The sequence below is a fragment of the Echinops telfairi genome, unplaced genomic scaffold, assembly GCF_000313985.2.
Source record: "Echinops telfairi isolate 266 unplaced genomic scaffold, ASM31398v2 ScPeMD7_7469;HRSCAF=8507_1, whole genome shotgun sequence".
Lineage (NCBI taxonomy): Eukaryota > Metazoa > Chordata > Mammalia > Afrosoricida > Tenrecidae > Echinops > Echinops telfairi.
This window is the reverse complement of record NW_022111373.1, coordinates 76266116-76273805: the sequence shown is the minus strand read 5'-3', so window position 1 is coordinate 76273805 and position 7690 is coordinate 76266116. Positions and strand designations below refer to the sequence as shown.

At 37.5% G+C, this 7690-nt stretch overlaps 1 protein-coding gene across 1 annotated transcript in view; it reads right to left on the bottom strand.

Moving 5' to 3' along the window:
• The window catches only part of CERT1 (ceramide transporter 1), a 136758-nt gene that overhangs the window by 109718 nt on the left and 19350 nt on the right, over positions 1-7690 (bottom strand). The window lies entirely within an intron of this gene.

Below are 7690 nucleotides of genomic sequence, written 5' to 3'. Positions count from 1 at the left end.
GGGGGGGGGTCACTACAAAAATGAAGAACTGTTTAAAGGGTTGCAGCATTAGGAAGGTTGAGAATCACTGGGTTAGATTATTCCGTACCATAAAAAACACTGAAGACAGTGAACAGAGATAAACTGTCACATTTTGAAGATTTTGTGTAGAAAAAAATACCATGGCAGTATTCTGAGTTGATTTTAAACCTCTCATTGCCACTGAGCCAATACTGATTGGTAGCAACCTATAGGCTGAGTGGAATTGCCTCTGTTGGCTTTTGAGGCTGTAACTCTTTACAGGCATGAAAGAGGGCCCCATCTTTCTCCCAAGGAATGGCTGGTGGTTTTAAACTGCTGACTTTACATTACAGTTAGTAGCCCAATGGTAACCTACTACGCCAGTGAATTCCCTATCAAAATTTCAACAGCCACCCCCCACCTTTTTTTCTTTTGCAAAAATAGAAAAGTCAATCCTCAAAATCACATGGAATTGTAAGGAGTCCTGAATGGCCAAATGACTCTTGAAAAACAAACTACGAGAGCTCACATTTCTCTATTTCAAACATACTATAAAACTACACTAGTCAAAAGTGTACTACTAGCATTGGGATAGGCAAATTGACCAATGTGAATAGAACCGAAAGGTCAGAAATAAATCCATATATTTTTGTCTCACTGATTGTAGTCAAGGTGCCATTCAATAGAAAAGAAGTCTCTTGAACACAATATACTCAACTAAATCTCCAAGTAGAACCCATTCATAAGAGCATATATGAAAATTAACTCAATGTCCTAATATAAAAGGTACTACCATAAAACTCTTACCAGAAAACATAAGGGTAAAAGGGTTCAGCAACGGAGCCTAAAACATGACACTGAAAGCAAGAAAAGAAGAACATAGATTAGCTGTCATCACAAATGAACTTTTGTGCACCAAAGGACTTTACTGGGAAAGTAAGGAGAAGAGGTGAAAATAGCTAGTATCTATATATCTAATGAAAACTTAATGTCCAAAAAAATAGGGAGAGCTTCTACAAGTCAATGGCAGAAAGACAACTCAAATGAAAAATGGGCAAAGGACTTGAGTAAACATTTCTCCAAAGAAGATATATGAGTGGCCAATAAGCACATGAAAAAATTGTCAAAGTAATTCATCACTAGTCAAAAGCACAATAACATACCACTTTACACACACTGGATGGTTATTATTAGAAAAACAGAGAATAAAGTGTTGACAAACATTTGAAAGAGTTGGAACCTTCCTGGCATTACTGGTGATAATGTGAAGAGGTGTAACTGCTATGAAAAATAGTTTTTAAGTTCCTCAAAAAATGAAACATAGAAATACCATATGACTCAGCAATTGAGCTTCAAAAATGTCAAAGAAAAATAAAACAAACATTCTGAGTCCCCCTCATATACCAAGACTTGAAAGCAGGGAATTAAGCACATATTTGTGTTCACTAATGTTCAGGTTAGAGGCTCAAATTTGCATATTTCTAAAGAAAAATATGGAGATCCACTTCCAAATAAATTGGCCACAGAAAACCCAGTGGGACATAGTTCTACTCTAATACACCTGGGGTTGCAATAAATTGTAACCGATTTGACAGCAACTAGTTTGTATGATTTACTGAGCATTTTTCAAGGCACCACAGACACAATGATGATTAAGAACCATTATCCCTAAGTTTGAAGAGGCTACAAAGGCATACATTAATCAAATAATCACAGTACATATGAATCTTCAACTATGACATGTCACATATAAGAGACGTCCACCACATTGAGAAGTCTACAAGAAGATGTCATCTAGTCTTGCAGCCGTGTTGGTGGTGCAGTGGTTAAAACACTCCTTTGCAAACTGAAAGGTTGGTGGTTCAAATCCACCAGCCACTCTATGGGAGAAAGATATGACAGTTTGCTTCCACAAAGACGGTACAGGGTAGAGTTCTATTGTCCTACATAGTAGCTTTGAGTTTTAATCAACCCAACAGTAATGGGTTAACCTAGTCAGAGAAGGCAGATAAAGGTAGGCCAGAGGAGAGAGATAAAGGAAGGAATGGAAAGAACAAGAAGAGGAAAGGAAGAACATTTCAGATATGAATTAAAGCAGAGGGAAGACCTTGTGGTAGGAAAGAGCAAGCTTACCTTGAGACACAGAAATAAGTTTAGCATGAATGAAGCTGAAAACCAAGATAGCCTGGTGAGAAATGAGGAAATGTTCAGACCATGTAATACATGATAAGATAGGATAATCCCAAGCTGGGGATAAAAAGGACATTTCAAGCAGTTTTTCCCTTTTTTAAAAACTTGGACTGATATACTTCATTTTTTATTGAAACCAAGATATGGATTACTCATCTTTAATTAATGATGTTATCAATATTCATATAAGCAAATTGTAAAGCTACAAAATATTCTGTTCAGTCCTTTGTACTAAGAAAGTTCATATGGTGTTGTTAGCTATTGTTGAGGTGGGCCTAAAGTCATGGTGAACCCATGCAATGGGATTAAATGCTGCCCTAAATAAATAAAACAAAATAGCTGGACTTATAATATCATGATAAACAGAGTTGAAGTTGATAAGGATCTTGTCTTACTTGGAACCACAATCAGTGCTCATGGAAGCAGCAGTCAAGAGATTTAAAGATGTATTGCATTAGGTAAATCTGCTGCACAAGCCCTCTTTAGAGAACAGAAAGGCAAGGATGTTACTTTGAGGACTAAGGTGCGCCTGATCCAAGCCATGGTATTCTCCACTGCATCATATGCATATGAAAGTTGGGAATGAAACCGAATCAATGGTTTTAAATTGTAGTGCCGGAGAAGAATATTGAAAGTACTATGGACTACTAAAATGACAAACTGATCTGTATTGAAGAAGTAAGGCTAGAGCGCTCCTTAGAGGCAAGGATGGCAAGACTTTGCCTTAGATACTTTGGACATATTGTCAGGAGACCAGTGCCTGGTGAAGGACATCATGTTTGGTTCTCAACCAGACGGACTGACACAGTGGCTGTATCAATGGACTCAGGCATGGGAACAATTGTGAGAATGACACAGAACCATGCAGGGTTTCGTTCTGTTGTGCATATGGTCATCATGGATCAGAGGCACTCGATGGCACCTAGCAACGCTTTATCTTGGACATGTGCTATAGTACAATGTTGTTCATGGCTAGGAGGGTGCTAAGTATTATATATATTTGTTTTTCTGAAAAGGGAAAAGTAGCACAAATAAGCTTGGGAACCTATGCTATAAAGCCCTGACATTTAAAGGGCAGCATGGCTGGAGACAAAATCCTTGATTCACATTTAATTTCATTTTGGTGCTGCTTCTTAGTGACGTTTCTTTGCCTATTGGCGTTGTAGTTTGTTACCAGCCTGTTTCTCTTGCTTTTATAATGTATTTGTTCTTTTTGCCTCATGGCCTTGAGGATTTTTATCTTTACACTGGAAATGTAATTAGTAGCTTTACTAGAGATGATCATTCTGAGCTAATTTTATCAAGTATCAGGTAAGCTTTTATTTGCATGTAAGTACTTTTCTGTTTTTAAAACATTTTCAGGATTACAATTTAAAAAAAATTGTTTTGTTGCTTTATTTTTCTTCAAGGAATCCTTGTCTTTCTTCCATTTCCACTATTTCTGTTTGATGTTATTCTTTATGTTATTTTCATTCTCTTGGTTGTTATCCAGTGCCTTTTACAAAATTCCTTATTTTCTTTTGGACCTTTTCTCCCTTGGGTGCTACGCAATCTTCCTCATTTCTGAGGCAACTTGCACTTCCCCTTCCCTTTCTTTGCATCTAGCTCATCATCTGACTTCCAGGTCCTTGGAATGTGAGCTAGTAACCTGCTGATCTTGTGATCCCTTGGCCTCCACAAACCGTTACCGACTGTGAATGAGCAATGTGCAGTCTGAACTACTGATTTTGGCAAGGGGAGCCTCCAGTCTGATGCTTGTCACTTAGACTTGGCACATGCCAGCTTCAATTTGTGCGTGAGCCATTTCCTTCCGATAAATTACTCTCCCTTCTCCCTTTCTTTTTGTACATATACACACACTTCACTAGTTTCACTTCTCTAGAAAACCTAGCTTAAGGCAGATGGAAAGACATTCCCTCAGTTGATAATGTGTGGTGTTCTCTGATTTTGTGCACAATTAAAAAAATTTTACTTTTGTTTTTGTGCAGTTAAGGCATATGTGCAGTAGCTCCAGTTCCACAGAGGCCTTTGATACTTGTACAGCATTTTGTTTGTTCTGGAAGTAAGCATTTGGGTAGTGAAAATCCTGACTTTGTTGTTCTTTTTTCTTAGAGGTTTCCATAAATTCCCCTTTACATCCCGTTTCCAAAGATAGGTCTTTCTTTGATCTCTCCCAAAGGTTATATATTTAGAAGATTTCCCCTTTAAATTATACTTGCTCCTTTAACAGTCTGCTCCTTTAAACGATTACTGATCATTTAAAGCGTAAATTCTAATCCTTCTGATGGCTCTCATTTAACTAGAATTCCTCGTTTTGTAAGCAGGTGGGGAGTCAACATATAGGACACTCCTACACTGCTCTGAAACATCATTGAATTTATTATTTTCTCCCTCTAACACAGTTATTTTGCAACTTTGTATTATCTGTATACAACTAAGGGCCCTGTGGCACAGTAGGTTAAGTGTTGGGATGCAAACTCACAGGTCACCTGCTCCACAGCATAAAGATGTGACAGTCTCCTTCTATATATATTTAAAGCTCTGGAACCCTATGCTGCAGTTCTGCTCTGTCCTGTATGGTTGCTTTACGTTGAAATCAACTAAACACCAGTGGGTTTGGTTTGTTTTTATTTACAAGTAAAGCTGAGCCTTGTTTGAATAGAAATTTCTTGGATATAGAGTCATTTTATATCTTCTAGTAAAATATTGGGAGGCTACTTACCAAGTACCACCACTCCTTTGGCTACCTGAAAGTCCATGTACACAGTTTAAAATATTAAATAGTTCTTCAAGATATGATATGAAAAATAGCAATATCCCCTCCTCCAACTACACTTCCTTCTTCCTAAAGGCAATCATCTTTCCCTTTTACTTATTTTGGTTTTTACTTTCGTATCTTCAAATACTCATTTAAGTTGGAAATGACTTGATAACAGAAGTTTTGTTTTGTAGATGAGTTATCTTTATATAATAGAAATGACAACTTCATTACCTTTCAATATCCCACAATGAATAATAACAATCTTGCTGTTCTCCCGCATTGTCTTTTCTATACATATACAATGAAGTTAATACAAGAGAACAGAATGATTGGCTCCCATATGAATGAGTTCTATTTTCAGCCAGTGTACCTAAATTACAACTTCCATGTATCTGACTGCCGAATTCAGGGGAATTTTCAGATTAAGACAGTCTACAAAGAAATGTCTGGCAGTCTACTTCTGAAAAATCAGCGAATGAAAACCCTATGACCTACAATAATCTGACTCCATTATTCATGGGATTGCCAACTAGGAGGCAGCTAACACCAACAGGCACTTAAATATTGTTTGCTATTGATAAATTCTATCCTTCCAACACTGAGTTGGTAAAATTAGTACTTAAATAATTTTTTTTAGAATTAAACCAAGAAAACATTAGTCAAATTTAAGCCACAGTCAATAAATATTTCATTTCCTGCATTAAAAAATTTTTTGATAACTACATTATTTTTATCTCTGCTTCATTTTCTATTTATCAAAATTTTCCCTTGAGTCACTCTTATAAATCTTTGACGATATTTGATCATATTAAACATTTTATGAATTTCAACTTCAGGGAGAAGTCTTAAATTATTAGCATTATCTATATTTGATGGCCTCTATACTTTGTGGCTTCAGGAGAAGATGAATGATCTGTTCCTGTAAGGATATACATTCTCAGAAAACCACAGGGGCAGTTCTACTCTGTCCTATATGGTTGCTATGAATTAGAATTAACTAAAAGGCAGTGCGATTTATATCTAGTGGCACTGTTGAGATAGCATAGGCATTGGACTGCTAACAACAGGTCGGCTGTTCAAACCCACAAGATAGTCCAAGGGAGAAAGATGAGGCTATCTGTTTTCATAAAGATTTATAGCCACAGAAACCCTACATAAGATCGCCATGAATTGGGATTGACATGATGGCAATGAGTTAGTGTATAGCTGGTAAACAAGAGCCCTGATGGCAGTGCTTGTGGGCAGGATCTTGGGCTGTCAAATTCAAGGTCAGCAGTTCAAGCCCATCAGCTATTCCTGGGGATAAAGATGAGGCTGTTTGCTCCAGTAAAGATGTACAACATTGGAAACTCTATAGAGGATTACTCTAAGTTAGAACTGACTTAAATAAAAGTGGTTTGGTTTCGGGCTGCTAGATAAATAGACCATCACAAGATCTTTCAGCAACATTCTAAAGATTCTCCTTCATCTTTCTCCTTTGTTAGAATTTCCATTTCAGAATCCACTTTTCAGGGAGCCCTGGTGACTGGCATACTGGGTAAGTGTTGGGCTCCAAACTGCAAGGTCAGCTGTTTGAAACTACTAGCTGCTCCTCTAAAGAAGGCAGGGGCAGTTCTACCCTGTCCTATAATGTCACTATGAATTGGAATTGATTCAATGGCTATGAGCTTTGAGTTTTATACCACGTCCAAAGTATGGTAAACCTAATGACCCAAAACTTGTTAGAGATGTAAACACAAAGGGTCCATCCCAGAAATCCTGAGTTGGAAATTGATGGCGGGATACAACTGAAAGACAAAAATCTTGATGACTAATGCACATTGAAAACCTATTGGATGACTAGAAATCCTTTCACTTTGAAACACTGTTGTCAAGTTAATTCTGACTCATAGTGACCCTACAGAGGAGGAACCCCTACCCCTGTAAATTCTGTATGCTAGGGTCTCCATCTTTTTATTTTTAACAGTTTTATTGGCACTTCATCCACATATCACACAATTCAATAGTTCAATCATATCAAGAACTGTACAATCATTATCACAATTTTAGAACATTTTCTTGCCCTACTAAATCACCTTTAAAATGAGTTGTATAATCACCTTCACTTCTAGTCTCACTCCCCCTCCCACCTTCACTGTTTACTCTGCAAATCCACCACCCAACACCCCCCCCCCCCCCCCCCCCCCCCCCGCCCAATCCCCTACAAACTCTTACATCAGTTATTATCTGTGTATCCACTCTTTCTGTGCTTCACAAACTGGTAAACCCAACAGAAACAATAGAACAAAAATGAAATGAAGTGGTAAGGATAACACAATAGTAATATAAAGATAAAAATACAATGAATAGGAAAAAAGGGCCATCATCAATATTAAAAAGTGAAGGAAGAAGTTTATGTTACAGAACAAGCAAGAGACTCTTGCACCTAGAAGAAATTCATGTTGGGTCTGGAGGGTGGTCAACTAGGAAAGTATCAAGTTTGATCCACCATCATCAATATTAGAATGATCTATGTTAGATAGTCAAGCTGTTCCAGACCTTTGCCTGTAGTTAGATGGGATCTGCCAGTGACTTAATCTGCCTTGATACTCTGCAGATGGATTTTGGGCTCCCACTGTAATCCATAGCATTCCATAAATTGGGCGTTGACAATCTTAGCTCTGATACTTTTCCCTTGGTCATATTTGAATTTTATTATTGTCATTTTTGGATCACACAAGCTGGTATGCTTCCAAGTGG